Source organism: Oryx dammah, unplaced genomic scaffold (genome assembly GCF_014754425.2).
Source record: "Oryx dammah isolate SB20612 unplaced genomic scaffold, SCBI_Odam_1.1 HiC_scaffold_19, whole genome shotgun sequence".
NCBI classification, from domain to species: domain Eukaryota; kingdom Metazoa; phylum Chordata; class Mammalia; order Artiodactyla; family Bovidae; genus Oryx; species Oryx dammah.
Window position 1 is genome coordinate 45,624,473 of NW_024070203.1, and position 7,833 is coordinate 45,632,305.

At 41.9% G+C, this 7,833-nt stretch overlaps 1 pseudogene; it reads left to right on the top strand.

Annotated features, from left to right (window-relative positions):
* The first annotated feature begins 3,971 nt into the window (after positions 1 to 3,971).
* LOC120878811 overlaps positions 3,972 to 7,833 on the top strand; it is an 8,912-nt pseudogene continuing 5,050 nt past the window's right edge.

A 7,833-nucleotide genomic window follows, 5' to 3' on the forward strand; every position in this document is an offset into this window, starting at 1 on the left:
TCTATGCCTATTAAACTTCCAAATTCAAAAACAGTCTTCTCCAAGACTTCTGAGGCAGTCCAGTGGTTAAGACTCCGTGCTTCCACTACAGAGGGCACGGGTTCCATCCCTGGTCGGGGAACTAAGGCCCCACATGCTGCAGGGCGACCAAAGGAGAAAAAACAAAAACCGTTTTCTCCAATATTCCTTATTTTATTTCTCCAAGCACATTTAGAGTTCTGAGAAAAGGAAAAAAATTTTTTTCATAAAACTTAGTAACATCCTGCAATTCAGGAATTATTGAGCATCTTTGAGGGGCTTCCCTGGTGGCTCAGATGGTAAAGAATCTATCTGCAATGTGGGAGACCTGAGTTCGATCCCTGAGTTGGGAAGATCCCCTGGAGAAGGGAATGGCTTCCCACTCCAGTATTCTTGTCTGGAGAATCCCATGGAGCATCTTTAAAAGGCTGATTCAGTGACTGGTCTTTCAACCCTCTTAAGTAACCAAATCTAAGGATAATGCCAGTTTCTGTTCGTTTGTGGAATTAATGATCCTACATGAACCAGATTCCCTAAATATTTAATAATGTTCTCAGATTATGTACCCACACCCTCTGGGGTACCACAGGGAACTCACAGAACTTTTTCAATTTTCGAGAGACACTAGACATCCGTCAGACACGACACAACCTGCTAACCTAAGGCAGGTCACAGTTTCAACACCAGATAGCTTCATTCCTTTCAATGGTGTCACGTCTTTGCAAAACTAGGTTTTTGGAAGTTGTCTTGATAAAAAGCAAGTACACACACAAAAAAATGAGTATGAAACAGAAAGTGGAAGTGGAAGTGCCCATCTGGCTCCAAGGTTTAAAAAATCAAGCAGAGCCCCACAGGCATACATCTTATTACTACTTGTGCTGACGGTTTGTTTTTTTAATAAAAACATAAATTTTTCTTTCAATTTATGTGTGTATTTTTTTTTCAAATTGGACAGCAAGGAGATCAAACCAGTCAATCCTAAAGGAAATCAACCCTGAATATTCATCTGAAGGACTGATGCAGAAGTTGAATCTCCACTACTTCGGCCACCTGATATGAAGAGCCGTCTCAGTAGAAAAGACCCTGGTGCTGGGAAAGACTGAAGGCAGAGGAAAAGGGGACGGCAGAGGATGAGATGGCTGGGTGGCATCATTGATTCAACCAACATGGGTTTGAGCAAGTTCCAGGAGATGGTGAAGGACAGGGAGATCCTCCCTGGTCCCTTCTACAACCTCCCCAATCAGAAACAGGCTCAATCAGACTGACATGCTACAGTCCAATCAGACTGGCATGCTACAGTCTATGGTGCTGCAAAGAGTCAGACTGAGCGGCTGAATAACAACAGTTGCTTGGGCCTAATTACTTAGTGAATGAATTGGGACACTATGGGCACTGTGAACTGTGATGGTTTGGGAAACTCAGTCCTATGAGTTTGCCCTTGAAATGTCAGTTTTAGGTATCATATGTTTTATTTTACAATATGCATGTGGTAGTATGCCTAACACATTATATTGTGTGTACAAATTTTTCTACATAAATAGGGACAGGACTTCAGCAGTTTTACATGTTTCCATGCTTCACCCTGATTATCAAGAGTTGACTAATGACTGAATGTTATGTGTGCCCCAAAATTCATATGTTGAAGCCCTGACCCCAGTGTATTTGAAGGTATATTTGCCTTTGGGGAGGTAATTAGGTTTAGATGAGGTCCTGAGAGTGGGATCCCCATGATGAGGTTAGCACCCTTATAGAAAGAGGAAGAGACATCGTCAAGTTTGCGCTCCTCCCCTCCACCTCCACACCCTCTGCTCTGCCACAGGAGGACACAGGAAGAAAGCAGTGGTCTGCAAGCCAGGAAGAGCGCTCTCACCAGAAACCAAACACCTTGATAGACGTGATCTCAGATTTCACAGCCTCCAGAACTGTGAGAAAATAAATGACCGCTGTAATAAGCCAGCCAGTCTGTGGTATTTTGTCACGGCAGCCTGAGCTGACAAAGACATAACATTCTAAAGGAACATAAGAAGAAAATCACAAGAATATGTACAGAGTGGGTCATTGTGAGATGAAGAATGATTGCAAATCAAAGGGACTCCTTTTTCCAAACTAAGTCAATATTCCCTTTATGTAGATGAAAGGAAAACAGAACGAGTGAACCTGATGGAATTTACCAAGACATCATCCAAGGAGTGATAGGAAGGTGGCAGGGAGGCAGAGGTGGGCAGAGGTCAAGCTGTTTTGTTCACAACTGGATTCCAGCACTTAGCATAGCCCCTGACATACAGTATATACCCAGAAATACCTGCTAAATGAATGACTCTAGCTGGAAGGTTCACAGGTGTATAAGAAGTAAATGCTTTTAAGTAGAAGATAGTACTATTAAACATCATTTGAGAGCTGTTTTGTGATTTGTTCTTATTGGTATGTATTTCTTTTTTTTTTTTTTAATTGTTTGGCCACACAGCAAGTGAGATCTTGCTGGACCACTGGACTGCCAGGGAAGACCCTGGGTATGTATTTCTGATAACACTCATACTCTCTGTTTTCAAGGTGTGGTTCGTGACAATTACCACAGGCTCAGCTTAGCTTCCTGGTCCCCTCTACAACCTCCCCAATCAGAAGCAGGCTCAAACTTACCCGAGTTTGGGAACTGCTGACCTAATGGGTTTCTAAATAGTTTAAGTTCCATTTAGACAATTTCGATATGTCATCCAGGATTTATGTAAACTCTGTGCTTCTAGTTCATACAAATCATTAAGAAATTGATGCCTTTTGGCAGAGCTTCATAAACACCTGGGAAATCTTTTTTAAGTAACTCATTTTTATTATGAATAAAATGTTCGGTCATAACGGAAAATCTGGAAAATACAGATAAACAATAAGAAGGAAAAAATAATCAATCAAATATGATCACTGCTAACTTTTTGGAATATACTTGTTTAGTAATTATAAGCAGATATAAAATTTCATTCTTACAAAATTAGAATCTTGTTATATATAGTATGCAGTAAACAAAGTTTTTTTCACAAGTCAGTATTTCTTGAACATTGTCCTATGTCAATAAATATTCTTCCATAGCATCATTTTGATGGCTCCATAGTACTTCTTTATATGTGCTGTGCTGTGCTTAGTCACTCAGTTATGTCTGCCTCTTTGTAACCCCATGGACTATAGCCTGCCAGCCTCTTCTGTCCATGGGGATTCTTCAGCTAAGAATAATGGAGTGGGTTGCCATTCCCTTCTCCAGGGGAATTTCCCAATCCAGGAATCGAACTGGGTTCTCCTGCATCCCAGGAGATTCTTTACCAGCTGAGCTACCTGGGAAGCCCCCATTCCTTATTGTATAATAACTCCTAAATGTATTTTTTATCCCAGAAGTTCTCAATCTTACCTGCATATTAGAATTACTGCCCAAGCCCTGCCTCAGAACAATTAATTATGAATCTGGGGGAAGGGGTCCAGCCACCAGTACTTTTTTTAAGCTTCCCAAGAGATTCTAATATAATGGCAGGATTAAAAAAACAATGATTAATTAAACATTCAGAATTTTTCCAATTTTATGCTTGGACATCAATAAGCACCTTATAGCTAAATCTTTGTCACATTCATAATTATTTCCTTCAAACATCTAAAATGTTTAATATCTGCTAACAGCAAAACTTAAAGACTATTACTGACCAGCACCTAAACATAGGTATATAGGTGTTCACTGCAAAACTCTTTCAACTTTTCTCTATATTTAAAAATGTTCAAACTAAAATGTTGAGGGGAAATTCCTTGGTGGTTCAGTGGCTAACACTTCGTGCTTCCACTGCTGAGGGCCCAGTTTCCACCCCTGGTTGGAGAAAAAAAATCTCACAAGTCTCTTGGACATGGCCAAAAAAAAAAAACAATGTTGAGGAAAAAATAACATTTAGGGTTTTCCAGTAAGCAGCCTGAGGTGGCCTCTAAAAATGGTGTGCTATTCACCTGATCCAGAAAACCCCACAAAATCATGTAAATCAAGAGGTTCAAATCTTCCTGTTTACTTTAAGAACATTCAGGAAACTGCCCAAGCCATTAAGGGTATGCATAACTGAAAAGCCACCACGTATCTGAAGGATGGCTTCCCAGGATGTTCAGTGGTAAAGAATCAGCCTGCCAATACAGGAAACACAAGGAATGTGGGTTCAATCCCTGGGTCAGGAAGATCCCCTACAGGAGGAAATGGCAACCCATTCCAGTATTCTCGTCTGGAGAACTCCGTGGACAGAGAGGCCTAGCAGGCTACAGTCCATGGGGTCACAAAGAGTCAGACACTACTGAACGACTGAGTGTGCACACACACACATCTGAAGGATGTCACTTTAAAGAAGCAACGTGTGCCTTTCCATTGTTACAATGGTGGAGTTGGTAGGTGTGCACTGGCCCAACAGTGGGGCTGGACACAGGGCCAGTGGCCCACAAAGAGTGTTGAATTTTTACTGCACATGCTCAAAAATGCAGACAGTAATGCTGAACTTAAGGGCTTAGGTGTAGACTCTCTGGCCATGAGCACATCCTTGTGAACCAAGCCCCCAAGGGGAGGCTCAGGACTTATAGAGCTCACGGTCAGATCAACCCTTATGTGGGCTCTCCCTGCCACATGGAGACGATACTCACTGAAAAAGAACAAATTATTCCTAAACTGGAAGGGGAGGTTGCACAGAAGAAAAAGATATCCCAGAAGAAACTGAAGTATATAAACATGGCCCAGGAATATTATGCCACAAAAAAATTAATGCAAAGAAAAGTGAAAAAAATAATAGTAATATTTAGAAGTTTCTTAATTAGTTAAAAAAGTATAAATAATGGTAAATGTTATCCTAATAGTAAGTTACTGGACCTCTAATTCTCTACAACAAAATTTTTAAAATCACAAACATGCTCTTTCTTTTCTTTTTTTTCTTTAAACTGTTCATTTTGTATTGGGGTATAGCCGATTAACAAAGTTGTGATAGTTTCAGGTGAACAACAAAGGGACTCAGCCAAGCACATACATGTACACATTCTCCCCCAAACTCCCCTCCCATCCAGGCTACCCCGTAACACTGAGCAGAGTTCCATGTCCATACAGTAGGTCTTTGTTGTTATTCATTTTAAATACAGCAGTGTGTGCAGGCAACCATACTTTCGTTCTCTAGGACTATGAATCTCTTTCTGTTTTGTTAGTAAGTTCATCCATATCATTTCTTTTTAGATTCCACATATAAAGGATCTCATATGCTATTTCTCCTTCTCTGACTGACTTCACTCAGTATGACAATCTCTAGGCCCATCCATGTTGCTGCAAATGGCATTATTTCATTCATTTTAATGGCTGAGTAGTATTCCATTATACACACACACACACATATACATCACATCTTCTTTATCCATTCCTCTGTTGACGGACATTTAGGTTACTTCCATGTCTTGGCTTTAAATAGCAAACATGCTCTTGACATTATACTTGCAGAATTAGCATCTCCACAGTGGACAGAAAGCCCAAAATGACAGCAAATCCTTCAGGGGAAGGAGTGGTTTTTGCAACTTTGAAGCGTTCACCAGAGAAAATGCTAAGTGGGAAAGTTCAGTCTGTGGATGGTTGCCTCAGAACTCTGCAGATTAACCCTATCATCCAAGGAACCCACCACCCCAGCTCAGTAGACAGAAGATCCATGGTGAACTGTAATCACAGATCTTGCACAGACAACAGTCCACAGGCCAAATGAAATGCAAGTAACAGCTGTATAATGAAGTCAGTTTCAAAGTCAGGAAGGTTTTCCTAGAAGAGGTTGGTTTGAGCCTGGCCACTTGCACCCTCCCTAAGACCTGCTCCCTCTGTCACCTAAACAAGTACCCAACAACATTAGCAGTGAACACTGAAGACAAAGATATTCCAGGTCATTTCTAACAAAAACAAACAGTTCAGTACTTCCCTGGGCGTCCAGTGGTTAAGAATCTGCCTGCCAATGCAGAGGACATAGGTTCAATCCCTGGTCTGGGAAGATTCCACATGTCGTGGAGCAACTAAGCCTGTGCACCACAGGCTTAGGGTTAGGGTTGGGTTAGGGTTAACCCTAACTGCTGAACCTGAGCTCTAGAGTCCGTGCTCCACGAAAAGAGAAGCCACCCCAGTGAGAAGCCCGAGAGCCACAACTAGAGTAGCCCCAGCTCTCTGCATCTAGAGAAAGCCCACTTGCAGCAGCAGACACCCAGCAGAGCCAAAAATAAATTAATTAAAAAGAAAGAAACAGGAGTTCAAGTTTCACACCAGACACAGTGGGATTCAAGTCAAGAGTTGGTCACACTTTATCTTGACACAAATGTAACCCACAGAGAAGATAGAATCATCATCCTACACCTTTAAAAAAAATTCAAGTGTATGGCATCCTATGGGCTTCCCTGGTGGCTCAGCAGTAAAGAATTTGCCTGCCAATGCAAGAGACACAGTTTCGACCCCTGGGTTGGGAAGATCCCCTGGAAAAAGAAATGGCACCCCACTCCAGTATTCTTGGGGAAATCCCATGGACAGAGGAGCATGTCGGGCTACAGTTTATGGGCTTTGCAAAGAGTCGGACACGACTGAGTGACTAAACAACAACAACATGGCATTCGAAGATTAAAAAAAAAGCAAAAGTGTTAGAAGCATACAGGCAAGTTAGGAGTCCCACTACCTCACAGGGGCTATCTGTGGCCCCCAGATGGAACTTTTTTCATCCTATGCCTATGACTTTGCTTATTATATAAGCATCTAAACTAAGAGAACTTTGTCTTTTATATTTAGGATTCTTAATGCCAGGAGAAATATCAATAACCTCAGATATGCAGATGACACCACCCTTATGGCAGAAAGTGAAGGGGAACTAAAAAGCCTCTTGAAGAAAGTGAAAGAGAAGAGTGAAAAAGTTGGCTTAAAGCTCAACATTCAGAAATCGAAGATCATGGCATCTGGTCCCATCACTTCATGGAAAATAGATGGGGAAACAGAGGAAACAGTGTCAGACTTTATTTTAAGGGCTCTAAAATCACTGCAGATGGTGATTGCAGCCATGAAATTAAAAGACGCTTACTCCCTGGAAGGAAAGTTATGACCAACCTAGACAGCATATTTAAAAGCAGAGACATTACTTTGCCAACAAAGGTCTGTCTAGTCAAGGCTATGGTTTTTCTAGAAGTCATGTATGGATGTGAGAGTTGGACTGTGAAGAAAGCTGAGTGCCGAAGAATTGATGCTTTTGAAGTGTGGTGTTGGAGAAGACTCTTGAGAGTCCCTTGGACTGCCAGGAGATCCAACCAGTCCATTCTAAAGGAGATCAGTTCCTAGGTGTTCACTGGAAGGACTGATGCTAAAGCTGAAACTCCAATACTTTGGCCACCTCATACAAAGAGTTGGAAAAGACCCTGATACTGGGAGGGATTGGGGGCAGGAGGAGAAGGAGACGACAGAGGATGGGATGGCTGGATGGCATCACTGACTCGATGGACATGAGTTTGGGTAAACTCTGGGAGATGGTGATGGACAGGGAGGCCTGGCTTGCTGTGATTCACGGGGTCACAAAGAATCAGACACGACTGAGCAACTGAACTGAACTGAACTGGATACAAACTAGGAAGATAGAAACACACAATGTATGCAATGAAAGTTCTAAGATTGCTGCTCTGTTACCACTCAGCAGACTTTCAGTGGGTGTTTGGTGTCTGTTCTGCTGTTTAGTCCCACACACAGGAAATAGAAAGTTAGAAGGAAAGTCTCCCTTTAAGCAGGTTTGAAGGCTAGCTACTTGGACATCTATTTTGGAATGGAGGCAGGGG